Genomic DNA, 27,938 nt, shown 5'->3' on the forward strand with positions numbered 1-27,938 from the left:
TATTCGTATGATCAGCATCCGTTATTACTTTTCGTGCTTGTGCAAATGATTTGATCATGCTCAAAGCGCCTTTGACTAGTTGAATTGGCTAAAAAAAAGCGAGATGTAGCACACATTGCATCTATTAGTGAAATCAATTTAATTTTCTATATTGCAGATATGGTTTTCTAAAAGCGATAATTATGATTCTCGCAATAAAAAGATTAGAGTTCATTGGTTTGGGATCAGAAGCCGTGTAAATAGGCCTCCAACTGGCGGCTCCGTTTGCGTTGATTACGTTCGATTGAATCTATAACGCAGCTATTATAGCTAATACTGTATTTGTATGATTCTTATGAAACGTGTTTACATAAAAAGGATTCATTGAAATGGCTGACAGTGGGCGTGGCAGCGGCCAGACTGCGGAGGAATGAAGGCCGTGGTGTTTTTTTCCCCCCCTTTGTCCGGCCTTTTAGCATGCTGCAGTTCCGCTTGTGACCAATAAGTGCCGCCATTGATTACGTTGAGAAGGGATTTTGGCGCGCCTAAAAATTGAAGGTCACTAAACTCGCCAAAACCAAATCTAGGATGTTAGAAACCCATTTATAATTACACATATTCTCTGATTTAATTAGGTCGCTTTCATCCTCAGTAATTATATTCTAATTTAACGTATCTGTGTACATACATAAATCGTGCCTATTTGTTGAGAATTATTCACGTAACAATAAGAGATGAGAGAAGAGTATGCATGCATTTTTTTCAAACTGCAATGCATTGTACTGATGTGTTTCTCATATGTTGCTGTTTACAATCACAAGGCAATTGGAATATTATCTGCAGTGTGTGATGTGCTCGGGGATTGTATTGTTTTTGCAGTGCCTTTCACAGTGTGAAACACGAAAGAGACAGCAAACCCTTCAACATTTAAACACTTCATTCATTCATTCATCTTCTGTACCGCTTGATCCTCACTAGGGTCGCGGGGGGTGCTGGAGCCCATTCCAGCCGTCTCCGGGCAGTAGGCGGGGGACACCCTGAATCGGTTGCCAGCCAATCGCAGGGCACACATAGACGAACAACCATCCACGCTCACACTCACACCTAGGGACAATTTAGAGTGTTCAACCAGCCTGCCACGCATGTTTTTGGAATGTGGGAGGAAACCGGAGCACCCGGAGAAAACCCACGCAGGCCCGGGGAGAACATGCAAACTCCACACAGGGAGGCCGGAGCTGGAATCGAACCCGGTACCTCTGCACTGTGAAGCCGACGTGCTAACCACTGGACTACCGGGCCGCCACATTTAAACACTTTACCATAAAATTAAAAAAACATTTAAATGTAAAGAAATAAAAGTAGTATCAGAAGAAAAAAAAATTACAAATGTTTTAGAGCCCGTAATCAAAGGTAGTAGTCCTATCACCAGTGGTAAAAATAAGAATAAATACTGTATTTTCATTATTATTATTTTTATTCCTGTTGATTATTTTTATTCTTTAAAATATTTCAATCGTTTTTTAATTATTTGTATACATTTTACTAACACTATTATTAGTTGTAGTAGCAGTGGTAGGAGGTAGAATAATGCATTATTGTCATCTATTATCATCAGCTGTTTTCTTTATGCTTTAAAAATATAATGTTATAATTGTATACAATTGTCAACAATTACCTATATAATTTATTGGTGTAGCTATTTATTTCGTTAGTTTAACACCCTCGACCCTATTAAGGATTCGCGGTTCGCCTGTGGGCACCCTTGACCTATTTAATGTCATATACAGTATGTTACAAATAACTTATATGGTGAGCAAAATATATCTTACATTCTACGCCTTACATAAAATTTAAACAACCTCCCCTCCAACATATTACGCGTTAAAAAAATTGAAATTATTTTTCCGTGAAACGTCTTTTATGTCACCACCCTCTCGAAGAATAGGCGTCCTATTGGACGAGCCTATCCTGGCACGTGACGTCATTACGCCGTGCCTATCTTCGCTCGCTCGCTCTCTTTCACGTCTTTCTTTTTCTTTTTGGTTGCTGTACCAGCAGCATCCGTTCAACCTCTCTCTTTTATAACCTCGATATTAGGGCTTCATTCAAGAACACGTCTGTTCTCGAATGTCCCCTATCACAGCCCGGAATGAGCTGCCAGTTTACGTCAGAGGCGGGGGGTGGGGCGTGGGTGTTGGGAGGACCAACGAGACGCAGAGTCAGCGCCGCGCACATTCTCCTCCGAAGACGTGGAGGAGATGCTGCGTGGATGCTAGTCAAGCTAAAGCAATGGCGACTTCTTCCATACGAACTGGGACAAGTTGACGTGACGCCAGAACGCAGACTTTCACGGCTCGCTCCAGATTCTTCGTTTGAAAGACGGCAACTTTACAAAAAGGACTCGAAGCTATTAGGGTGGATTTACCGTATGAATGTAAGTCGTGTTTCTTCCCATAAAAAAGCATGGTTGTGTTTTTTCAATGTCTCTTAATGCCAAGTTGCGTCCATTTAGGACCACCCTGAGCGAACAGTTACGTGACTGTTAGCACAGTCATGGGAAATTGTTTCCCCGAGTGTGTGTGTGTGTGTGTGTGTGTTGAGTGTGTGTGTTGAGTGTGTGTGTGTGTGTGTGTTGAGTGTGTGCGCGCGCGCCAGACAGCATTGTGATGCTAATACGCGCCAGCACGTTGTTGAACTTGATGTTGACTTTTTTTAGCTGATACCCCACTGCAACACACCTCTGAACTCCACTCTTAATTTTCAGTTTCTATTTTATTATACACGTGTTTCCATATAAATTTCCCATACAGTACAAAATCAAGATATAACGTGCGTTTGGAAAAAAATATTGGAATAATTTTCGACCATTTACAATAGAAATAATTATGAATATCATTTTTAAATACAGTACAATCTCCATTCGTCATAATAAATTACAGCATGTTTAATATTTTGCAAGAAAAAATAGTAACCAAAACACCCTATGGAGGGCAGTTTCAATGTCTAAACAAAAAACATTTTCTCCACTATTCAAAATATTATGTAGAGCTGTTTATATTTTGTGGTACCGGGTAATTTATAATCCTAAAAAAATGTTTTCTGTCTTCATTCTTACATCTTGTTTGACGATGTGTGTGTAGAATATTTTTCCACTAATGGGGAAAACAAAAATGTTTTCTTCGTGTCTTACTCGTGTAACATGAAAGCCTACTATATATAGTTTAACTTTTAACTATAATCCACACTGACGCAATAATTGAAATACAATGCCAACTTTCCTGGACAAACAGTCAAATAATTTGATTTGCTATGATAATGGTACTTTTAAGGAAAATGTATTCAGGTAGAAAGCAAAATAATGTAAAATAATGGCAAGAAAATATAACAGTTCCATCCATTTTAACAGTTGCATTTTGGGGACATTTGACTTTTTATATTTCCTCCGTTTTTCCCCATTTGTTGCATATTTACAATTTGATTTGTGAAACCTTTGTAAGCCATTTTTATCAGGCAAAACACATATGTGATTTACTTATGGCGAGAGCCAATATTTCTTCAATACCTGTATTGTGTTTTGAGATTAATTTGCTCAGTCGTAATATGAAAACATTGTGCGTGTGCGCGTGTGCGTGCGTGCGTGTGTGTGTGTGTGTCTTTCCTAAATTCGTTTCAGCACCATGGACAGTGGTCGTATAGTCCCCTCGTGGATGCCTCTCGTTCTAAGATCCATTTAAGTTATATCGTATACGTTCTGGCAACAACATATACGAATCAACGCACAACACAGACAATGACTTGAAACGAGACGAGGGCGTGCATGTACGTTCACGTGCACGCTACTGTACGTCTATTTGAAGGGACGTGACGTAGCTTGGGGGCGTGTCACGTTCAGAAACTACTTGTTTTTCATCCCAAGTTTTTGTTCGGCAGAAAATGCAAATAATTACATAATCATTAATAATTGCACACAATTGAAAACGGTACAAATGAAAAAATAACGATATGTTTTAACGAAATTCTTACGAGCTCTGATGTAGGAAATTTAAAATCTAAGAAAAATCATACACACACGCACAGGCACACACAGTCGCGCGCGTGCACACACACACACACACACACACTGAGGTACATATTGGGATGCAGTAATAAACATTATGTGGCCGCATTTCACTTAATATCCCTAAACAAGTACATATAATATTATTTCTTTGTGATTATTCAGGCTATTAAAAAATAGAATGTCTTGCTCAGTGCTAACCGTTCAGCTGTCCCACTGCTATTCTTTTAGCATCAGCCTTGTATTTGTTTTATTAAAAAGAAATAAAATGTTCTTGAGGCCAGATACAAGTGAAGGACACGTGTCTAATGTCCTGTCCCGACTATAGTCAGTTTAGCTTTCTTTAATTTACATAAATATGACTACCCGTGCACGACAGTAAGACACTGAGAGATGATTTGACACATTCATATTTTAAAAGCAAACATTCTCTCTCCTTTGGACCATTATGATCATTATTGGGTAAATTTGATCATTAAATATTAGTATATGGCCTCAGGCACTATTTATTATTTTACTCCCTTTTCCATAAATCAACATGCTTGCTTGGCTTCTTACACGAACTCGTTTCCTTTTCTTCTGACTTTGCTGCAGCTATAGGAGTAAAAATAAAAACCGCATTACTGGTGCTTGGATAGCTAAAGTTTTTAAAATAAATTGACACCAACCACTCACCATCACGTGGGTCGCCGGTCACCACGGCTGGGTGAGGCCGGGGAGGGAGGGTCTCATTACGGATTACAAGTTCGGGTCGACCCGCTGTCAGTCTGGTGGATTTCAAACGAGGTCATTTTTATAAAAAGTTCTAATCATTGTAATTAACTGACCTCAGTATTTGGAATTTTGTTTTCACTATCATATTTAATTAAGAAAACGTTCCATAGGCTTCGCCATACCTGAATCTATATTATTTTTCCTGCTTTTAATTGCAATGTGATTCAATGGCGATGCAATATTAGAGTGCACTTCAATACATTATAGACACTTCTGTTGAGAGTATGTTTCACTCAGTTTCTCCTTGTCCACGGCTAGTGAACATGTGATGACATACTGCTGCTGTTGCTATATATTTGTGGTGTTGTCCAACAATCTGTGGATTAATTCACTGTGGAGTGCGTGTGTGTCTGTGTGTCTAAAATAGGGTCGATACAGGGTAGCATTTGACGCCAGTAACACGTTTTGATGCTTCTTGTTTGTTGCGAATATTTAAAAGGCTGCACGACCCGCGCGTGGGGGGTTTACGCTAGACTTAGTCACAGCGCGTTTGTGTGTGAGGACTTACGGCAGGTGGGTGTGACATCATCGACGTGATGAGATGAGCTTCCGTGACTGCTCTTGTCGTCAATGTTCAGTTGTGGCGGGGTTGCACAAGTGTGGCCTGTGTCGCCGCTTAGTTTGCCAATTACGACGGGCAGTGAACGCAACTGCCTGATTAAAAAAAGGAAGGTGAGCGAGGGGAGGGGCGGGGCGGAAGAGGACTGTCCCCCACGTGACCACAACACGCTGCAGCGTCGGCGCCGGCGGCGGCTCCTTTAAGCGAGATGTGGGTTAGTTTTTCTCTTTGGTTATCTAGCTGTATGAGTTTATGCAATATCATAAAGCTAGAGAACCGAATGTAGAAACTAATCCCGCAGACGTCACGTGCAAGGATGGCTGCGAGGATGGATGGAGAGATCATGAGAACGAGGGTGGTGATGGAGGACCGAGAAGCACCAAACGTCATCCGCGTAGATCGCGTGGGGGAAAAAAAGACACCTCCTTCCCTGCCACCTTCCTACTCGATTTTTTGGAGTTCAAATTGCCGTGCAACCTGGAGTACTCAATACAAAAAAAATATGGGGGCATTCATGGCGCTATGCATTTGTGGAGTGACTGCCATGCCGTGGGGGAGGTTCCATTCATGAAGGAGGTGCTGCTTCATTTGAACACGCATGTCTTCTGTTATATTGCCAGTTGTCTTATTGTTGTATGCATGGCTTGATGTGGACGCGGATGTGTCAGCCGAAAGAGCCTTCTGATTGGTCCACTGCACCAATATACCCCTACTCCAAACAAATGCATCGTACCTGTCACGGCAGGAAAGAAATGCGCCTGTGCCCTTTATCTTGTATGGGGAGATTTTATTTGGAATTTTGCATCTGGTTGGGTGCCATCCAATTGGAGTTGTCCTACAAGGTATACTCAACAGGGTTGTGTGTATTCCTAGGGTATACAACCTAAAGACCGTGGACAATATGTGGGGCTGGTTTGACATTCAATTCAATTAAAACTTGGATGCCTTCAATTTAAAATTGTTGCATCATATTTTTGCATTAATTTAGCATGGTCTGCATGTAAAGTCTCATCAAATTTTTATAGGGCTTGTCTTCATTAGGGTCGCATAAAACTGGACAATTTAGAGCCTTGGATGAATTTAACCTGCATGTGAGAGGAAACAAACCTAACCATTAGGTTACTATGCTGCCACCCCAAAATATTTAACCCACAAATGAGCACAATGTGATAGCTGCTCCCCCCCACCCCATTGATATTTACCCTGAAATTGAAATCTATTGAAGGAGAGACAGTAATTCATCCCCTTCAACCCAGGATTTAGTCTGATCCAGGCTGCATGTGCAAGGCCTGTCATGTTTTAAGAAGTCAAGAGACCGACATTAACATAGAGAGGCTAACACTGAACTTGGCTTTTACGGTGGTCCAGGGAATCAAACCTTAGCCCATCTAAGTCCCAGATGCATTCTTTACCACTCCCAAGCTTCCCTGTATGTTACATTACAGTATTTCATGTGACCGCTGTATAGACAAATTTATCCCATTGGTATGATTTGAGAGGTAAGATTAGAGAGACACCAAGGTCAGTCTATTTTGCTTTATTTTTTAAATGTCCAATTTTTTTCCCCTTTTTATCCGAAGGGAAAAAAGCACCTCTCCTTGTTCCGCTCTGGATGTATTGTGTTCGAAGGGCCTGTTGAATTTTAAACAAGTCACAGTGCAGTGCTGGACCTGCTGTAGAGCTGTGGCTATAGCTCCTATAAAGTGTCATGTCGCTGAGTCACAGTGGAGAACGACTTACTGTTAGCAAGGATAGCGCTCTTTTTGTGTCATGTGATCAGTAACCAGGATGCATTGTGATGTCATTGACAGTGTGCAATGTGTAAAAGGAAATCAAAACACAACTGGAAGTGTTTATTTGCAGTCTGATGTTGCGATTGAGCATTGACACCAATTCTCTTGTCCATAGAAATGTCTCTGGGATGAGATAAGTGTTTAGAAAATGGGATTGATATTTCGGCCTGAAATGACATTCACACAGATTGTCATTAGATGTGTCGGTGCTGAGAGATGAACGTTTGCATGCAAAATATTGTAAGGTTGAAGTATTGACGGTGTTATTTCCTGCCAAATAATAAATATGAAAGCAGGGATCTCACACTCTTGCGAGTCCATCAAATAACGTCGTCGTGCCAAACGATTGGCATTTGTATAGTTGGGTGTCCACCAAAGAGCTGAGTGAATGCTGAGATGAGGAGGCACAGGAATATTGTTCATCGTAAAAATACCTTGTTAATCTTGCGACAACCATTCACACAAATGTTTCTGTTGTTAGAAAATGTCAATGCTGAAAGATGAGCATTGATGCTCTAGTGTTGTGATATTTTGTCAAATGAATTATGTGACTACTGAAAGATGAGTCTTAACTATGTCATTGTCCATAACCAGTTATGGGTGATAAAAGACAAGCATAGACCCTAAACATTTTAATACTCTTCTAGTCCATAAAATATAGTGTCAGTACCAAAGGATGAATACATTAATATTGTCCCATCAAAAAAACCCAAAAAGCTACCGGTATTTTATGTTGGTCCCCCCCCCACCTCTCTTACAAAAGTCATTTGTAATACAAAATAAGACAACAGTGGTCTACCGGGGCTTCATGCAATCAGAAAATGCCTGAATTCTTCAGACTTGGTGAAGCAGCGCGTGGCTCATCGGCCAATGTAATTGTGTTCAAATCGGTTGTGTTTTCTGACATGTTTGGGAGATTTTGTTGGATAAACCAATGAAAGCAAAGTTCAAATTTTTGGCCATAATTCCAAATGATATGCTTTGCACAAACAACAACACCCATCACCAAAAGAATAAGACTGACAGTGAAGCATGCTAATAACATCATGCATTGGTGTGTCTCATCAGCTTCAACTGGGATCCAAGTCAAAGTAGAGGGAATTAAGTCTGAAATAGTTGTCAGTTTCCGCACACAGCCTTCAGCTTTCTGCTAAAAAACAAACAAATGAAAAACAAGCCACCCAGAACAGCTGAACTTTATTTGGCATTAATCAGAGGTGTCTGCTTACTCCTATTTTGCTTGAATGGAATTACTTAATTCTGGACACAGCATCCCAGTTAGATGAGGATGTGTGCACTCAAATCAAAAACACTTGGTATTTGAAAAGGGGTGTGTAGACTTTTTACATCCACATTAAGTGCCATATTAGAAGGCCTCATCCTGTATTCCGGATGTGTGCTCAATACAATCTCTTCTCTTTCTGGTAAAAAAATAAAATAAATGACACAGATAATGGTGTTTTGATATGAAATATTGCCTCATTAACTGAATAACCTCATTACTTTTTTGAGTTGGGGTTTCAATATCCATGAGAATATTGGACTTTATGATTTGATAAGTAGCACAGGCGTGTTAAATGCGTGGCGCCTTTGTGTGTCCTTTAATGGGATTATTGATACACCAAACAAACGAATTTATAGCACCATTTAATTTTGACAATATAATTTATGGTCTGACTACATATGCACCCAACACATGCAGTGATTGCCCAGTTGTGGTAGGAACTGAATGAATGCATTGCTGTGGGGTAATAAATAGGGGGGAGGTCGGGGAAAGGAGTGTGGGGGTGGGGGTGGGCTTTGAGATCGAAATTCAGTCTAGCGAATGACGGAGAGGCAGGCGGGCTGGCAGGCTAGACGTCGACGTTCCCACATTAATATATGTGTCTGTCTGGGCCCTCTTTAGGCCCTCAGCACCAGATGGAGTCTGGTCTGCCCTAGTCTAGTCCACCAACACCTGCCATGCTGCATTGTCTCCATCACTGATTACTCAACTTCCCATGTCTGCTTTTTAGCATTTTTATTGCTTTGTCGCCGCTTTTATTCCAAAACACGTGCTTTGGCTGTAATTCGTTTGCTATACATTGTCCACCAGGACGTTGCAATGAATGAACAAATGATTTTTGTAATATATGTTGACCGTTTAGGGTTTAACCCTGTAGGGATTAAATACTAAAAGTGTGGCAATAACTGTTTCTTTATGGCTGTTATTCCACATTATGGGAGGAAAACAATGTCACTACCCATTACCCAACAATATAATCACAGATTATACTGTAATAAGTGATTTGCATTTGTTTTCGTACGACCACACACAACATCCAGACACACTGGACAATTGCCATCTCATTTGCAAATTGCCCATTATTGAAAAACACTTGAATGTTCTTCTAAAAATGATTTAATGATGGCACCAGGTAACGTGATACAATATTAGCTTGATTTATATTTAACAATAGTATCATGGTTGAGTATTTGCTCTGTGATGGAGGAAAACTCACAGTCATAAATGCATGAAAAGGGAGTCTTTCATAATGTTACCAGAAGAAAATCAAAAAGCCTTTTTGTTTGTTTTTGTAATGTAATTGTTGGAATCGGGAAATAGTCCAAAATGTCATGAATTGCGACATTGGACAGAAGCTCTGGAGATTTGCCTCAGTGTCTATCATATAACAAAACAATATCTGTTGTTATGAACATTTGTAAGTTAAAATGTCTTTAGGCTTTTGATAATCGTTTGTCAGTGGGTTTATTTATTTTGAAGCAGTCTGGATCAATTGTGCTCAGGGGTCAAATATAGCCCACGGGCTTCAGATTGCTTATTCTGTAGATGTTTTCACATTTATGTGCCATGCTGCGTACGTTGAACGTGTGTATGCATGAAGATGTACATGCAAAAGTGTCGTTTCTACACCTCTGCTGGTATACTGTTTTTTTCAAAACAAATTTGCATTTTGCGATTGAGACAATGCATTTTTTGATCATAAAATGAAAATGTGATTTTTACTGACTATTTACACTGCTCCCAACCTTCTAAAACTAGTTATAGAAGTTATTTTTATGTGTTATATTTTTGCACTTTAAATTGCAAAACCCCCCCACCACTGATCTCTCTCTCTCTCTCTCTCTCTCTCTCTCTCTCTCTCTCTCTCTCTCTCTCTCTCTCTCTCTCTCTCTCTCTCTCTCTCTCTCTCTCTCTCTCTCTCTCTCTCTCTCTCTCTCTCTCTCTCTCTCTCTCTCTCTCTCTCTCTCTCTCTCTCTCTCTCTCTCTCTCTCTCTCTCTCTCTCTCTCTCTCTCTCTCTCTCTCTCTCTCTCTCTCTCTCTCTCTCTCTCTCTCTCTATATATTATATCTATAAACCCTTTTCCCTCAAATTATGAATTCTAGGCTTGGTAGCCTAGCAACAGGCTCTGACCCATGTGAGGGAACCAAGGGAAAAAATTTGAAAGGCTGACATGCCGGCTTTAAATCCGCAAAGGACGTCAGATATTGGGTGGATGTAATCTCGGACTACTTTGTGTAATCGCTTGTGAAGTGCGCTGCCTGTGTGCCTCCCTATGTGTATCAGTTTGTGTGTGTGATTCCGATTGTCCTCCATTTAGTATTGCCAGCTAAAATAATTGCAATTAACATTTGAAGGAACAAGGACAGATCCTCCTGTTTAGGAGTCTTTATCATCAATACACTCACTGTCCACATTTTTTGTATGAGATGTCATGCTTCCAAAAACAAATATTTGGTTTTCAGAAAATAGTCATGCTAATTTTTTAAGAGATACTATGTTTAACATTTATATTTGTTTGTTTTTTATGTGTGTGTGGGTGTCGAAATGCACTGTATCATAGTGAGAGCTGTTTCTCATATTTTCCTAAAATTATGTGGCGCTTCAGCGACAGACAATGCTACTAAGCATGTTATTAGATAAATTCAGACGTCCACAGAATATTATAACTGCTTTTATATCACTGTATGTGCAGTCGTATCTCACGAAGTGTCCGTTACATATAGTTTAAAATGTAATCCTCAATGGATAAATAAACCAGAAAATAGCATTAGATAGGAAAAAAAAAACAAGCCAAAGTGTAACTCATCCCCTCAACAACATGGAGTATGACTTAAATATTATGGTGTGTTACACATATAGTATATTTATATTATTCATTTTGACAAATTGAACCTGTCTCATGCGTTTTCTGTTTACAGGTGTGTGAACTTACAAGTCCAATGGCAAAGCAGGCAGATTTTTGCCACACGAAGGCTTCTTCACATTGAGCAGGTGAGCGGACGTGCATGTCTGGAGCGCTTGCATTATGGGTTGAAATGTGATGATTGGTTTTATTTTATTTTATTATTTTTTTACACAAATATTTCTACAAAATGTGGTGGATGGTTGGGTCATGCACGATCAGAATTTTTTGTGTTAAAAAAAAATATATATATTTAATTACTTTACGTAATCTCTCAGTGACGAATGCTTGAGAACATTTCACCATATTTGAGATTTTGAAATGCACTCCACTGATTGGCATTCCAGTTTTTATTCTTCTTTATCATTCACTGTATATAGCACACAATTGTAAAAATAAGTTCCATCCATCCATTCATTTTCTATACGGCTTATCCTGTTTGGGGTCGCAAGGAGCTGGAGCCTTTCCTAGCTGAGTTTGGGCGAATGGTCCCTTGTCAATCCAAGGGCACATCGAAACCACTACACCATCGATGTCCATCAGTGACTATGAAAACAAATCAACAACAAAACCTATAAAACACCGGTAAGGAAATTGAACAGTTGGCACAGAAAAGCCAATGAAAAAGCCAGTACCCCTTTGATTCTCACTGTACTCTGTTCCAGTGAGGTACCGGTATGTGGCGCCATGGTATGATTTAGAGGCGTTATTGAGACAGACACTTCAGAGGTCCACTGTATGAAGTATCTGTCAAGGTCATACTTTAAATGCACTGCACTAACTTGTGTGATCAAAGTCTTTAAGCTCTTCCTTGATGTGATATGAAGACACAAGGTGAATCCTTTTCTGTCATCTCAGCATTTGGATCCCTTTAAGGAGACATAAGAAGTCTCCCGAGAGTAGGAGTGGTAAGAAGTATAGCCACATGCAGCATGCTCTCTTTTATTTACATTTAGATTATCCGTAGTCCTATCATATTAGGGGCAGGAATTTTGCCATTCTCCCTCAAATTAATTGAGAACATTTGTTTATCGTATCTATTTTTATTGTATTCATTGGCCTCATGAAATCATTGTTTAGCTACACACACACACACACACACACACACACACACCCACACACACACACGTTTCAGTATGCCTGGGCAGCTTTCACTACACTGTACTGTATGCTACAAGATGCATCTGAAAAAAAGTATTTCCTTCCTTTTCTGGCACATTTCCTACCTCCTGTGACAATGTGAGCAGACGCTTCGTAATGGCTTGATACGGGGGTAGCTCAGCCCATCTACCGCTAGCTTGCAGCCTTGAGGCGAATCAAAGGATGAGACCACAAGGAGAAGGAATAGGTGGCTGAAGTACTCACACCTTGTACTTAAGTACAGATACTACTGAAAAATAAAACGGTAAATGTAGAAGTACACGAGCAACGGCGTTACCTAAGAAAACATTTTAACATGTTCATCAGTACAGAAGTAAAAGAAGTAAAAATACAAAAGCCACAGACTAGTTTCCCTATTTTATGAACAGTCGTGCTTGTCGTGTTTGAATGCAAAGTAAAAAGGCTAATTAGCATTGCTTTCGGCTTTTATGCCATCCAGACATCATGATCCCACCGCTTTGCTAATGTTGTATTCGCTAACACTTGATAACCCCAAATTAGCTAACATGAACTATTTTTTACAAAATAAAGGAGCAGAAAGTACAGAGATTCAAATTTTGCCTCACCGCGCAAAGCAAAAATCGACCAAGCCACAGTTCAAAACTCTTAACTACCTATTTTGTACCGTCGCTTCTTTCACATGCCGTAAGATTAGCCTCACTAGGCTAACAGACGCGAGGGCGCCGCTCGCCCTGTGCGCGCTTTCACAAAATAGATGGTGCAATGGAGTAGGAGAGAAGAGAGGGGAGAGCTTCATCATCAGTGGAGGAAGTGAAACCATTTGATTTCCCTTCGGGGGCGACATGATGTTGTGTGACGTCGGCCTAGTTCTAGATGAACCTCCTCCTCCTCTCCTCGGGGGAAAACAGCCACGCGAAGATCAGAGGAGATTCCGCTGCCCGTGGCTATCCTCCTCCGTAGCGGCGGACCACGCAGCTGCCGAACGCGTAGAGCGCCACATCAGTCGACAGCGCATCCTCCAAACGCTTCAATCGATGCAAACGAGCGTTCTGGAACTCGGCTTTGAGAAGCCGCTATCCGACCTCCATCCGGACGCGGAAGCGGATGTGATGGCACATGCGTGTTTCGGCATACCGAAGACGTGTGTTACTGGACTCAGGTGCTGGGGTTCCTGTGAATACTGTATGTGTTGTTCGTGTGCCATTTCAAACAGCCCTTCTTTCTTTGTATCCTTCTTTGCTTGTATCCTATCCTTGTTTCCTTCTTTCCTTTTATCCCTCTATGGTGTTTGTATTGTATCCTCCTTTCTCTCTGTCCTTGCTTTTCTTCTCTGCTTCTGTCCTTCTATGCTTGTATCCGATCTTTGTATCCGTCTTTCCTTCTATCCATCCTTCCAACTTCTTACCCTCCCAACCCCCCCGTGCGCTCTCCCTTCCGTGTATCCTGCAATCCCTTCTTTCTTCCATCCTCTCATCCTTCGACCCCTCCGTTGCCATCCTCCACCCTGGTTCAAAATTAGCTCTCCAGTTCTCAGCCGCCCCAGAGAAACCAATTCGGAGTGCTCTGCTCCACACCGTCATGGCATGTTGGCCAAGGGAGATGGAGTTCTTTCAGGTCCTTGGCTACACAACACATACGCAAACACACACACATATACGTGACAGAGCCCCCCGCCCCCTTTGCTTTCCAACATGCCTGCAGTATTATGTCGAGCAACGTGACAGAACTCCTCTCGAGGTTCTTTTGGAGTTATTCTGCAAATTACGTGTCCTTTTTAAGGGGGGTTTGGCTTAAAAATGCGCACATGGGCATGTGCGGTGGTGGCCGTTGCAACCCGAGTCTCACGTGTGCACACTTAAAGTACACTTGTTAGATTTAAATGCACAACAAATCAAGCACTCCCTAGTAGGTTTAAGCACACTGGTTGTGAGTATTGTCACGGCGACCTAAATCTGCTTTTAACCGCCTGCAGGTTTTCTCAGGTCTTTTTGTATGCATCACCCTGCTCACTGGGCTGTTCTTAAAAGTTGATTTGAATTATACCCTCTGCTTTATGTTTCTTGATAGGATATAAATCTCTTGAAATGAATGCACTTTGTGGGTGTGCGCATAGAGTAGCGGCGGCGTATGTTAACATAAATTAAAGTGTTTGCTGCAGAGCCGACGGGAGAAAGGATTTTATGATTCGGAATATTCACAATTGACTTTCTTTTTGCACTCGTGTCAACTATAAACATTGTATAGTAATGTATACAAATACAGAACAATATTTGCACTTGTTTGGCAGACAAACAGTGAATCAACTAATGACACAACGTAACTATAGTTGTACCTCAACTTATGAGTGACCTGAGTTTTTCGAGATAGAAAATGATTTTGAAAATTCCATGCAGTGTTCGATGGCGGCAGTGTCAGATTATGAATAATTCTTCCCAAAAAAAAGCCCAAATATTTTCTCCAAGTTGCTTTAATGCCACACTTAGTTGAGGTTGAAAATAAAAATTTTAAAAATCGTAATTAGTTTTTGTTTGTGTTCCCACACGGGGGAAATTTGCACTCTACAGCAGCAAAATTGGGCGGGGAGGAAAGAAAAAAAACAGTGTTTCATTGTACAAAATAAATGTTTAAAGTTTTGAATGCTTGCAACAAATGCAGACAGATGATTTCAGACCGAAGGTTCTTATGGTGTTGGACGACTCAAGTACAAGGAAGCAAAGCAGGATGATGCTCAAAAAATAGTTATTTACCCCTGCCCAAAAAAAACCCCCAAAATGGCAAACAAGGCACAACGAGGAATCAAAATACTAAATGAACAAAGTCTAAATTAATCAAAATTGAAAATCTGAAAGAACATCAACAGACATAAATTATCCGACACAGACTGGAAGAAACTATGGATAAAACTATAACTTTGTTGCAACCGTCTTCAAATTTACATGGAGTATGTTTGAGTTAGACTCCCCCCTTGTGGTCAAGCAATGTACACCAGAAGGAGCAGCACAATGCCCACTGAAGTAAAGCATGAAATCATAACAAACTGCTCAGTTAGACATACAGTGTCTTTACATTCAATATGATTATGTTCTTGTTTAAAAACACGTTGGATATTTTTGTGTGCTGGTGATGATGTTTTGGCAGGACTGTAATGATTAATGGTTTTTTCCCCCAATTTTAATTAGAAAAGAGGATTTTGAGATATTTTGTACAAGCGTTGAAAATTTTGAAATTATGTTTGTATCTATGCTTAGCACATTACAATGCCCTCCAAATTGTACCAATGGCTGCAAATAAATCTTGCAAACAAGTTTAGCTAAAAAGACCAGTGGATCCATCCACTTTTTTTTCAACGCAACAGCAAGCATTTAAAAAAAAAAAAAATTATCTCACAGCTAGATGGAATAGGGAGCTACCGTGTAAAAAAAAAGAAAAAAAAGAAGATATAAGTTACTTTATTGTGATGGCACGGTGCAGCAGGATGATGGATGGATGGTTGAGTGGCGCGCAGGAGGGGAGGCAGAGGCGTGCACTGAAAGGCAGCAGGCTGAAGATTGAATGGGAGCGGGAGCAGAAAGGAGGCAGGGGCGGGTGGCATTAGTGGCGGGCCGACGCAGTTTGGGGGTGTTTGGATGATGGAGGGCGGGGGGCACTGGGGTTCCCTCTATTGGTTCAATGCAACGGCCGGAGCAGCTGTGAAAAGAGGTCTCCCCTTTTTCCCACGCCCGGCGAGACGCACGAACGCAGCTTCAGCCTGCTAGGGTCAAGTCACATGGCTAATATATACGCACGTGTGTCTCACACACACACACACACGCACACACACACACACACACACACACACACACACACACACACACGTTTATTGTGTGTGCACACAGGCGCATTAATAAGTGAGCATTAGCAGACACAAAGATTCTTAGCAGGTTGGTCCGAAATGTTAATTAAACAAGAAACGATATTACTTGTGCTCAACGCACATATAATAATACTGTATGTGCGTTGAGCACAAAAATATCAGTCCTAGACAATGTGTTTAATTGTGTGGCCTTTTTTGTGTTCAATTTTGCTGTCTCATTTCATTGCATCCCTGTCAGTTTCTTCTCTGGCTGAACAATTAATCAAATTCAAATTGACAAAGCGATACAATAGAATGTAATATCCAAATCACAAAGGCTGCTATAACAACAACAAAAAAAGCTTCATTTCGGCCAGTTGGTACGCTTTCTTGTTTATATAAATGGATGTTTTATTTATTAATAGTATCTAGGTAAATTCAGTGTTTAAGAAATGCAATCCACCTGTTCTCGTATCATTGTTGCATGAAACACGAAAAGTGTCATTGATAAACCCGCAGATTTATTTGCCTCATTGTCGTCATCCGATTTATGACTTACTGACTTGTTTACACCGCACTTGAATGAAACGGTCCTTGTGAACAATAAAAAGACCACAAGCCAAGTTAGTTAGCCAGTTAGTTAGGAAGTTAACCATTCAAATTGAACTAGTGTCTTTTGTTTTAATTCATGGATCATTTGCATTCAGTTTAGCAAAAGCCAAACCTATAAGACCAAAACATATATGTATAATAAATATGATATTGTTTCTTATTAATATTGTGTGCATATTGTGTGCACCATAGTATGTTTCAGTAGGTTTAAAAGCTCCATTTTAAAATGTATACATTTGGTGACTTAATGGCAGTAGCCAATGTAGCTTAGCAGACAAAGCGGGGTTGTAAAGTGATGCACCATACTCAACACATTTCACCTATAATCATATTCCTCAAAAAGAGGCATGGGAAGCTGGGGGGGCAGGTGGGGGGGGGGGGGGGGGGTCTAGAGGCTTTGTCCTAACCAGGGCCCCACCACCACCCAGTGCCAGATGCCCTGCTGCATTGTGTGGGTACCCCCCCCCCCCCCAATCCACCTACACTCCCTACCCCATCAACCTCTCTGTCTCCTTCCACCATGATGTCACCCTCCTTGTCTGCCTGTCAGCGCCTCCACAAGAACTTGAGTGTGGGAAGCCAAAGGGGAAGGGGCGGCATCGGGGAGGGGGCTGGGGGGGGGGGGGGGTGAGTGGTTGACGTTAGGAAGAGTCTGGCCCGAGAGGTCAACGCATGGACTTGAACAACAAGTCGAGCCGCGGCGACTCGCCTAGCAACTGGAATGTAGATGGATGCGTCGCACTGATCCAGTCTGGACAAACTCTTCTGTCTGAGTCACAAAAGATATCAAATGTGGAGGGAGGAAAAACAGGAGGGATTGGCTGTCTAAAACCGTCTGTTTGCACGTCGTTATTCCACAAATGTACACTGATGCTGGCTGGGTAAGGCTTAAGGTCTGAAAGGCACTTGCTACTTCAAATAATAGAGTAATGCTCTAAGGCTTGCTCTGGAGGGAAAATTAGCAACAGTTTCTACAAAAATGAATGCGCTGATTAGTAAAGAAGCCGCAAAATTCTATGGTGACTCGAAAGAACATGTTACTGCTTATTCACGATGTTTGTGTGCTTTTACGATCTTTTGATTAATATTACAGTCATCCAAGCATCCATCCATCCCTCCATCCATTATCCGAGGCGTTTTGCTCAATTTTAGGCCCTCACCAATAGTTTCAGTAGGCCACAGGTTTTTGACAGATTCCAGAATTTTAAGGTCCAGCGAAACTGATTGGCGTGGCACGTTGGTCTCTGGGATTATGATTGTCGCTTGGAGCGTGAGAAGTCCTGGGTTCAAAGACCGGACAAGCCCTGAAGGTTGTAGGTGCAGTATCCAACTTGTAAGGAGATTTGAAAGTGAATGTGGGTCACCAAATCCCATTGGAGGACAACAAATGTTCTTGGGATTGCTTCAAGCGCAGGTGCCAACCTGCGGTCCGCAAGGGCCACTATTCTGCATGTTTTTGATGTTTCTCTCCTCCAACACACCTGAGTGAAATGATCAGCTCATCAGCAAACTCTGCAGAAGCCTGATAATGATCCTGACCGTTTGAATCAGGTGTGCTGGAGGAGAGAAACATCTCAAATATGCAGGATAGTAACCCTTGAGGACCGGAGTTTGACACGTGTGGCTTAAAGTTTGCAAGAAATTCTCAATATACGTCATACTATGTGTAAAACTGTATTTTCTTTTCATTTTTTTAAAAGTATAACCCTCAGTAGCCACGGGGCCGATTATCTGTTTGACGGTTTAAATGTGGTTTTAAAAAGGTCAAGGTTTCAATTACCAATGATTCTGTCCGTAATAAGCTTCTGTATGTGAGGAGACTTGTAAGCAGCTGCAGTAGGATTGGCTGCTTGCAGAGATCACTTAACTAGTCACCTCGATGAAGTTAGCGACAAGAGGCCAGTCCTCTTTTCCTTTTTTTTTTTCCTCATTCTCGATTAAGCAGAGAAGGGAGTGATGAGCAGTTACAGGGTGAGAGAGGGAGTGGAAAGACAACAGAGAGCAACAGTGCTAAATCCAGCATACTTACAGATGCCTTTGTGCTATTTTGATCAACACACGGTACCAGCGGGTACTAATTCGAATTGCCTTGCTGAAAATCGCATTGACGGTCCCTGAAAAAGACGTTGCCTGGACTGCAGCATATGTTGCTCTAATCCCTACCTGTACCTTTCAGACTTAATAGTGCCTTCACAGCTGTGCCACATTAACATCCCCCCCATACCATCACAGATACTGGCTTTTGTGCTGATAACAATCCAGAAGGCTCCATTTCTTTTATTGGTGATTTTTGAAATGTGGACTCGTCAGACCACAGTTCACTTCTCCACTTTGCGGCAGTCCATCTCAAATGAGCTCGGGCTGAGAGAGCTGTCTTGACATGGAAATGTTGATTTTCAGCCTTCCGTGTAGAGATTTTTTTCACATTCTCTGAATCTTTTGATCATATTATGGACGGTAGATGATGAAATTGCTAAATTCCTTGCAATTGTACATCAAAGAAACCCTCAGACTATTTCCTGATGTAGTTGTTCACAAAGAGGTGAACCTCACATCATCTTTGCTTGTGAACAACTTAATCACCTGTAGAAAGTTCCAAACGAGATAATTTTGGGTTTTTTTTGGCATTACTAAACTTTCCCAGCCTTTTGTTGCCTCTGTCCCCTCTTTTATGGAACATGTTGCAGGCATCAAATTCAAACTGAGACAATATTGCCCCCCCCCCCAAAAATGGTTTTAGTAAATGAATGAAATTAAATAAACAATTTTAATTGTAATTATTTTTCATGAATTCAATAAATATATATATATAATAAATATATCACATAAAAACTCATTAATTTCCATCATCATTTTTAATTTTTTCTTCTTTCTACCCACAATCTTGCTGCTGTAGACTGTAAATTTCCCCAGTGTGTGAGAAATAAAAGATATCTTAATCTTATTTTTCAAATCAAACACATGCAAATCAAGTAAAATGTCATTCATTTCCTGTCGTTGTCACCTTTGCATCTTGATTTGCTTCCCTTTCTTCTTTCACATTTCGCCCTCTCCTCATGTGCCTCGCCGTCCTTTCGTGTGAAGAAGAGTCAATTGTGTAGCAAGAGACAAAGACTTGCAAACAACACAGCCACCAGAAGACGCCTTGTGGCAATTAGGGCGCACAAAGGGAGGGGAAGGTGTGGCTTTGGAGCACGCTGGTGTGTGGCTTTGCCTTCACGAGTGCCAAGCAGGGCTTTTGCAAAGTCGAGTGGTCGCATAGACAATGGCGGACAGGATGCACAACACGTGTTCAGGCCTTTTTACAAACAGGAGACAATGGCGACTACGCTGTCTATTAAACATGCTCTCTCTTTGTGCGCAAATGAGCGAGCTACAAGTTAAAAGGCCATTAGGGCTTTGTTGGATTTGTGTGAACTTCAGTTTGTGGCCGTGCTGTCCGTCTTTCAGTAACGCTAATGAGAACAGAGCTTTTGAGAGACTGTGCAGATCCCAGCCAAGGCCAACCTGGAAACAGTTGTTGAGGGAAACATGTGTAGTCCTGGCTCTCCAACTTCCTTTTCCAATCCAAATGGAATGATACATTACTGTAAAATAAAATAAAATACTACAGTAAAATGACCTAATTCATTCATTCATCTTCCGTACCGCTTGATCCTCACTAGGGACGCGGGGGGTGCTGGAGCCCATCCCAGCCGTCTCCGGGCAGTAGGCGGGGGACACCCTGAATCGGTTGCCAGCCAATCGCAGGGCACACATAGACGAACAACCATCCACGCTCACACTCACACCTAGGGACAATTTAGAGTGTTCAATCAGCCTGCCACGCATATTTTTGGAATGTGGGAGGAAACCGGAACACCCGGAGAAAACCCACGCAGGCCCGGGGAGAACATGCAAACTCCACACAGGGAGGCCGGAGCTGGAATCGAACCCGGTACCTCTGCACTGTGAAGCCGACGTGCTAACCACTGGACTACCGGGCCGCCCGACCTAATTCAATAAAATTAAAAAAATACTACTGGATAAAATGCAATCAAAGATATAATACAATAACATAAAAAGAATGCGAAATGAAAATAACGTGCATTACAATAAAATAAAAGAATAAAGTTAAACACTGAATTTAAACATTCAAATACTGCATTAAAATGAAATTAAATACTGCAATTAAATGGGAACTAATGTAATCCTGCAATAAAAGGAAATCATATCCTTGGACTTCTGCTCGCCTGATTTAACAAGCTAGTCAGAGGCCTGATTGAGTTTTTATTTGAAACGTGTCTCAACCATACATAATTTTAAAGGGGATTTTGTTATTTTTTTATACAACTAATTTTTGTTGGTATTAAAAAAGATAATCAGGAACAATATAATTACTGTCCAAATATACATTTCTGTTTATCTCAGTGTATTATTATTATTATTATTATTATTATTATTCAAGATTAGGAGAGGAATCCCAAAATCCACTGCAATGTGTTTTTTTGTTTACTGTTTATTTATCATACATTCAGGGGTAATGAAGTATTCACATCCCATTGATGTGATTTATCTTTATCCTGTGTAAAAGGACCAACATGCCTCAACACAAATCTATGGCTTGTTTTGTCACTGTCCAACAGATTAAAACAATATTTTTAAAATATAAAATGACCAAAAAAAAATGCTTGTGCTCCAGTGGTAGCGTGTTCAAGAAATAACATGAAAAATGGTTTCCGGATAAAAATAATAGAGAGACACACTTTTTTATCCTAGATTTTTAAAAGACTGTGAGGGATTTGTTATTGTTATTTATTTATTTATTTATTTTATCTGTCCTGATTTCCCTGAAGTTGAACATTAAGATGAAGATCTCCTTTATTTGTCCCGCAATGGGGAAATTACAATCAGAATTCAGAAAGGAAAACGCTGGGTAGGGAGAGGGGGAAAAAAAACACGCTCGAACTGTCCTCTTCCGAGGATAATTTAAGTCCAGGATAAAAAAGGCCCTAGCACATAAATAAGCATATGACAGTTACAACAAGTCACAAGACACAACATGTAATAAGGGGGGAGGATAAATGGGACGGGGGGGGGGGGGGGGGCGTAGAGGGGGTAACCGCGACGCGGCCGAAATGACCAGCTGCACGGTCACCGTTGCGCTCCGCATATCGAACCACGAGCGATGAAGACGGTGATAACAAGGATGTGTATGCGCGTGTGGTTGTCCAGTTCTGTATGTGTATGCGTGTACAGGTCATAGCTGCTTCGTCGAGGTCTACTCATCATGAAGACGGTCCTGGCTTATCAGTCCATGGCCGAGAAGGAGGGGGGTGGTGGTGGGGGCCCTGGACTCCCTGCGTACTTCCATCCAGGGGAAAGGCCAGTTAGCGTTGTTTGTTTTGGAGGGACGGCCGCCAACAATTCCAGACAGCCTTGAGTCCTTGGTCTGTATCTCCTCACTGGCGCCGATCAGTCGGACCCGAAAATTCTTTCCGCAGCGCGGATTCCAACTTCTCTATGGTGTTGTCGATCGCTTGGAATCGCTCCAAAACCGCAACAATATTGCGGTTGAGCTCAGTCACCGCTTGAGTCTGAGTGTTGGACATTCGCGCCAAGCCATCCAGAGTGACCGGCAGCTTCTTCACTTCCAATAGAGCCGCTCCCGTCGGTTGAATTTTGCGATAGAACAGAAAGCTGCCAACACCGAACAGCAGCATACCTGTTATCAAAGGGCCAATAATGTAGATGTCTTCCACATCCTCCACGGACAATACTGCCAGGCACACCGGTCTCCACTTTCTCCATGGATCCAGGGCGTATCCAGCAGCAAGTGTCCCCGGAGGGCAAGCAGGCTCCCCACTGCCCGCTCTTTTCGTCGAAAAAATTTTGTCGATTACATCGAGAGACCAGCCAACTAATTCCATGGTTAGTTCTTCGGATGAAAAATACGGTAGGCTAGGAAAAAAGTTAGCCAAAGACAGCACAAGGACTAAGTAGCGAGCACGGAAAGGGTGGGGTGAGGGCAGGAGGAGCAGTGCAAAAAGCATCCACCTTCGTCGAGAGCCAAGCAGAATAAACCAGAACATGTTACTTTTGTTACTTTTTGTTACTTGCAGCTGGCTTCTCAACCACAAAGTGTGTGTGTGTGTGTGTGTGTGTGTGTGTGTGTGTGTGTGTGTGTCATCTTTCTCTGTACGAGCAGCCTGAGGGGATTTTTTTCATGCAGTCAGATGGCATCCAGGCAGCCCCCTCTTGCCTTTTTTTTTAAAGACTTCTTTAACCTTGATAAATGAAGTTACCGCGCGGGAGGGAGGAAAGTTGCATGGAGGTAAAGATGGAGAGAGAGAGCGAGAGTGAGTGGTTGAGCGTCACTGACTCCCCCCTACTGGCTCGCTTTCAGGATCAATAACAATCGGGGAGCTGCTGAGCACTTCTATCTGGCAAGTGGGATAGCGAGGGGGGAGGACCTGAGGGGGAGGTAAAGCAAGAGCCTCGCCGGTGCCATATCACGTTATTTCCCCAAAAGTATTCGGCTGTGCGGGATGTAGAATTACCCCTGAACTTCCTGCCAGGAGCAAATGTAGGGTGTGACCTTTGGGGGCGCTCATCTGCTCTTAAGGCGCTCTTGTTGAAGCTCAAGGATGATGTCATAGAAATGCGACTGTTTTTGTGTTACGTTTTAGACACCACAGGTCTGCAGCAACAAAGCGAACATAATGTCCCACTCACTGAAAATGAATTTTTAATCCATTTTTGGTGCACATTTTAAGTTCAATCAACCAGTGGGATAAACATAGCTGAACCAATCAGAGAAGAGAAAATGTGTGAAATGAAGATAAATGATTGGTGGAAATCAATTATTACCATTTTGTGTGTGTTGTCAATGTAGGTTTGACTTTCTGATAAGGTTTGGGCTAGCAGAGAAGGCCTTTCAGGCAAGCCACTGTCAAAATGATGGTTAAGTGACGTAGTCCTCCACAGTGTAACAGCGACGTCAGCGGATTTGCTAAGTGGAATCATCAGCAAAGCAAACAGATCAATTCCGAGGAATCAAATTATTTGGAGCCGGTTCTCAAAAAGTACCAGTTTTCGATTCCCGTCCCCACCTGCGACTGCCAAATCCCTGTGAAGTGTTGCAGAAGCATCTCCCGCTAACTGAATATCCGTTGCAGTCCAGTCTAATAAGATTATCTGCTGCATTCCGTCTATGGATTTGTATAGTTTTGCAGCATATTATTAGGGAGCGGAAGGGAGTTTTGGAGTACGGACACCTGAGATTTTGATCTCCCTCCGGCTGACTCTAATCCTTCCTCAGCGTCCCACGCGTCCATTCCTCACCCTCTCGTCACGGCCCTTAATTGAGTGAGGCATCAGTTGACTGCCTCGATCACTGTTCGAGAGGTTGAACTCCCTTCCCGGGAGGGGAGATCATTGTCTCCGCTGGTTGACGAGTGTAATCCCCGCTGTGCCACCAACAGGGACCACGGGGCACTACCCTCACTAGCCTTAAGCAACCCTCACAGGGCATTAGCCTCCCTGGTGAAGCACATGCCGAACATTTTTTAGGAATAGATTTTCAGTGGTGATTTGGGCTCAGGCAGGTACTCAAGAAGGCATTTTGAGGGATGTTGGATTTGTTAGGTGCGAGTAAAGAAAAGAATGGGGTCGTGAAATTGCATGAATGGTGATACCTTTCAATCCTAGACTCAATTCTCAGAAGAACAGCTTTCCAAGACATGCAAGTCCAAAGCCAAGGGGCAGCACCAAAAGGCCCATTGACCCCGTTTCCCCCGTTGTCCTCTCCGCTTCAACACTGACAAACTCTCCATTTGCGTCTCAAAGCTCCCTCCCTCCCTCCCTCCCTCCCTCCATCCATCCGGCCGTCCGTCCGTCCGTCCTTCCATCCATCCCGCCCGCAAGGCCACAATGCGTCGGCTGTGTCCCGCGGTGGCCACAAAGCAGCCCTGAACTAACAATATCACCAAGGCTTGCCTGGAAGCCGCCCAGGTCCATTGTGTTCGGTCAGAGGGGAGTTAACACCCATGTCTGAGCCCAATGAATAGCATTATTGTGTCTGAGACAAGCAGCGCACCCCCTTGTCCCACATCCGTGCCCCCTTGAATCCTAACCCCCCCCCACACCAACCCCCCATTCTTAGACTTGCCTCTCGTACTCGGCCACTCTTGCAACTTCCACCCCTTCTGTACTCCAGTGGAAGGCTGTTTAGCTTTTTTTTGTTGTTGTTGTTGTTTGAGTGCAGAGAAGACGCTCCATTTTGGACATGTGAATGCTGTAATGTGGTGAGATAGAGAGGGGGCTGAATTTGGCATTGGCTCTTTCTCACACAATGGAAGTATGAATCCCCCCCCCCCCCTACACACATACACACACCACCACCACCACCACCAAATTGCTATTATCATAAGAGAGTTTGCTGGAGGCATTTGAATGATTCGAGCTGACACAAAACCTACAAAGTGATTCTTTGACCACTTTAGAGCAGCACTGGTGCAGTCCAAATATTTCCGTTCCTTCACACGCTCTTTGGCATCAACACAATCAACTTCTTTACTTTGGAGTATTTTTTTCCAACATGTAAATTGGGTCCTTTTGAATCGTTGGCAGTTTTAGGGATCATTTCTTCTATGTCCAATTTAAAAATATAATTAGGAATCTGGGCGGCCTGTTGGTCCAGTGGTTAGCACGTTGACCTCACAGTACAGAGCTACCGGGTTCAATTCCGCCTCCGGCCTGCGTGGGTTTTCTCCGGGTACTCGGGCTTCCTCCCACATTCCAAAAACATGCATGGCAGGCTGATTGAACACTCTAAATTGTCACTAGGTGTGAGTGTGAGCATGAATGGTTGTTTGTCTCTTTGTGCCTTGTCATTGGCTGGCAACAGGTTCAGGGTGTACCCCGCCAACTGCCTGAAGACGGCTGGGATAGGCTTCAGCACCCCCCGCGAGCCTCGTGAGGATATAGCGTTTCAGAAAATGGACGGATGAATTTGGAAGCTTTCAGCTGAAACAAACCCGTTGTTTTCAGTGTCATTTTAACAACTCTCTGTTGCACGCGTTCTAAATTTTATTCGTATTGGACCGAGAATCTGCTATTTGATGGCCCAACCTGGAGTAACATGTATTAAGAATGAGAAGAAGAGGAAGAAAGGTCTGCGATTAGCTGGTGACCTGCCCCAAGTGAACCCCACCTCTCACCCAAAGTCGGCTGGGATGAGCGCCGGCGACCCTCGTGACTCTACTGAGGATATGTGGAATGGAAAATGGATGAAAGGGTAGAAGAAAGAGCAAAGATTGAAAATTTGGTAGATTTAGTTGAATGATCATATCTGGCTGTCCAGTGTGTAGTTTTCATGTTGTGCCCGTGCGTGTGTGAGTCTTTACTTGTAATCGTAACTGCAAGCTGCCATATGATTGATATTCTGATTGGGAGGGAGTAAGATGGCAGCACTACTGATTCTGAAGGTCATGGGGCAGATTAGAGTGACATGGCAACGCATACAAACGGACGTTGTATCAGGAATCCACATACACGCACTGGAAGCAGTGCAGCTAAGACAAACGCTACAAAATGAAGACAGTTGTGAATCAATTAATAATATTTTATGGAACAAATTTTGGCAATTGGGTTGTAAATATCAGTCAATGCTTCAGCTCGTGTTTCGGCTGGTGGAGAAGGCTTTGTTGTCACTGATGGGTCGCCACCGGTATCTAAAAACCACGAATGTCTTAAGTGTCAGACCTCCAATCGTAACGGTCTTTGCTCTTTGAGATGAGGCGGTTCATGCTGCTCGCCGAGAGATGATACCAGAATATTCACCCCTGAACTCTTACTCAACTCCAGCAAAATTTACGATTAACCATTTTTTTCTCCTTGTGTTTGTGTCCTGCAGAGAGATGAGGCAAAAGATGAAAAGGAAGAAGAGGAGGATTCGGAGTGTGGGTGGAAGGAGGGATGGATAGGAGACTTTGCAGGAAGCGGCTGAACCCGGAGCAGGTGAACACAGCTGTGGATCTCCATGACGGGCCTCGCTGGCTGCCTTCCTCGCACAGGCCCCCCGGCGTTTGCGTTCGGGGGTCCCGGCAAGCGTACAGAGGCCAGGCAGAGTGGGCAGGCGAGGGCGGGCCCGAGCCAGGAGAGATGCAGGTGAGGCAGGCGAGCCGAGGCGCCCGTCGCCGCCGGCTAGGAGCCTCCGCGCTGTCAAATCAATACAGAGGCTAGCAGAGGTTGGCCAGAACCGCCCGCGGGCCCCTTGGAGCCCTGGGACCGACCGCCAGTTCCCACCTCCATCTTTTTTTTTCCAGCTTCCTCCAACAGTCCTGGGCCAGAGCCCTCACCCTTGCACCCGCCCCACACATGGATGGATGTTTCGGTGTGGGCTCGGCCCGCAGGGATTTTTTTTGCCGCTCAATAAACATTTTGCCAGTGAGAGGCGGGGACGCCAGAGCGGAAAAGAAGAAGCCAATATGTGGGAAAAAGCAAGAGTTTCTTCTCGATTCTGTTAGGATTCACAGAGGTGGGGGGCCGGAGGTGGGGGGGGGGGGGGGGAACAGGACGCTATCCAAGCCCAAGAAAACCTTCATCTCACGGGCTTGGATGAAAGGACAACTTCGTCTCCAATCTGCTGCATTTTTTTGTTATTGCTTTATATTTCCTGAGCCACACTAAGAGCAGCCGCCTTCAGAGGATATGGAAGTGCAGTATTGATCTAGCAGGTGGAGCGGAGGAAAAGATGAGGGATTTCGCCGCTTCCTCACTGTTTGCAAGCTCAGGTCCACCGTTCATTGCTAATGAATGACTGCTAATGAGAGCCTACTTTTTCCTTCCTCATATAATAAGACTCTTTTTTTATTTTATTATTTTTTTTTACCTGTAACAAATCCTAATGTGAAGACATGACATGGGACTTAAGGCATCCATCCTGAAAATCTCAAGGCAGAGTTACTACTTTTCGGTGAGTACCTTCACGTCACATTATGTTGTTGATATTGGCAACGGTTTGCTTGGCCTACAATCTGTA

At 42.8% G+C, this 27,938-nt stretch overlaps 1 long non-coding RNA gene across 1 annotated transcript in view; it reads left to right on the forward strand.

Annotated features, from left to right (window-relative positions):
* The first annotated feature begins 1,990 nt into the window (after nt 1-1,990).
* Nucleotides 1,991-27,938, forward strand: part of LOC127605428 (uncharacterized) — a 41,688-nt gene continuing 15,740 nt past the window's right edge. Inside the window, exons 1-3 of the long non-coding RNA XR_007963585.1 lie at nt 1,991-2,413; nt 11,366-11,438; nt 26,811-27,872. This is a non-coding gene — a long non-coding RNA (uncharacterized LOC127605428). The remainder of the gene's footprint in view (nt 2,414-11,365; nt 11,439-26,810; nt 27,873-27,938) is intronic.

The sequence above is a fragment of the Hippocampus zosterae genome, chromosome 8 (genome assembly GCF_025434085.1).
Source record: "Hippocampus zosterae strain Florida chromosome 8, ASM2543408v3, whole genome shotgun sequence".
Classification (NCBI taxonomy): domain Eukaryota; kingdom Metazoa; phylum Chordata; class Actinopteri; order Syngnathiformes; family Syngnathidae; genus Hippocampus; species Hippocampus zosterae.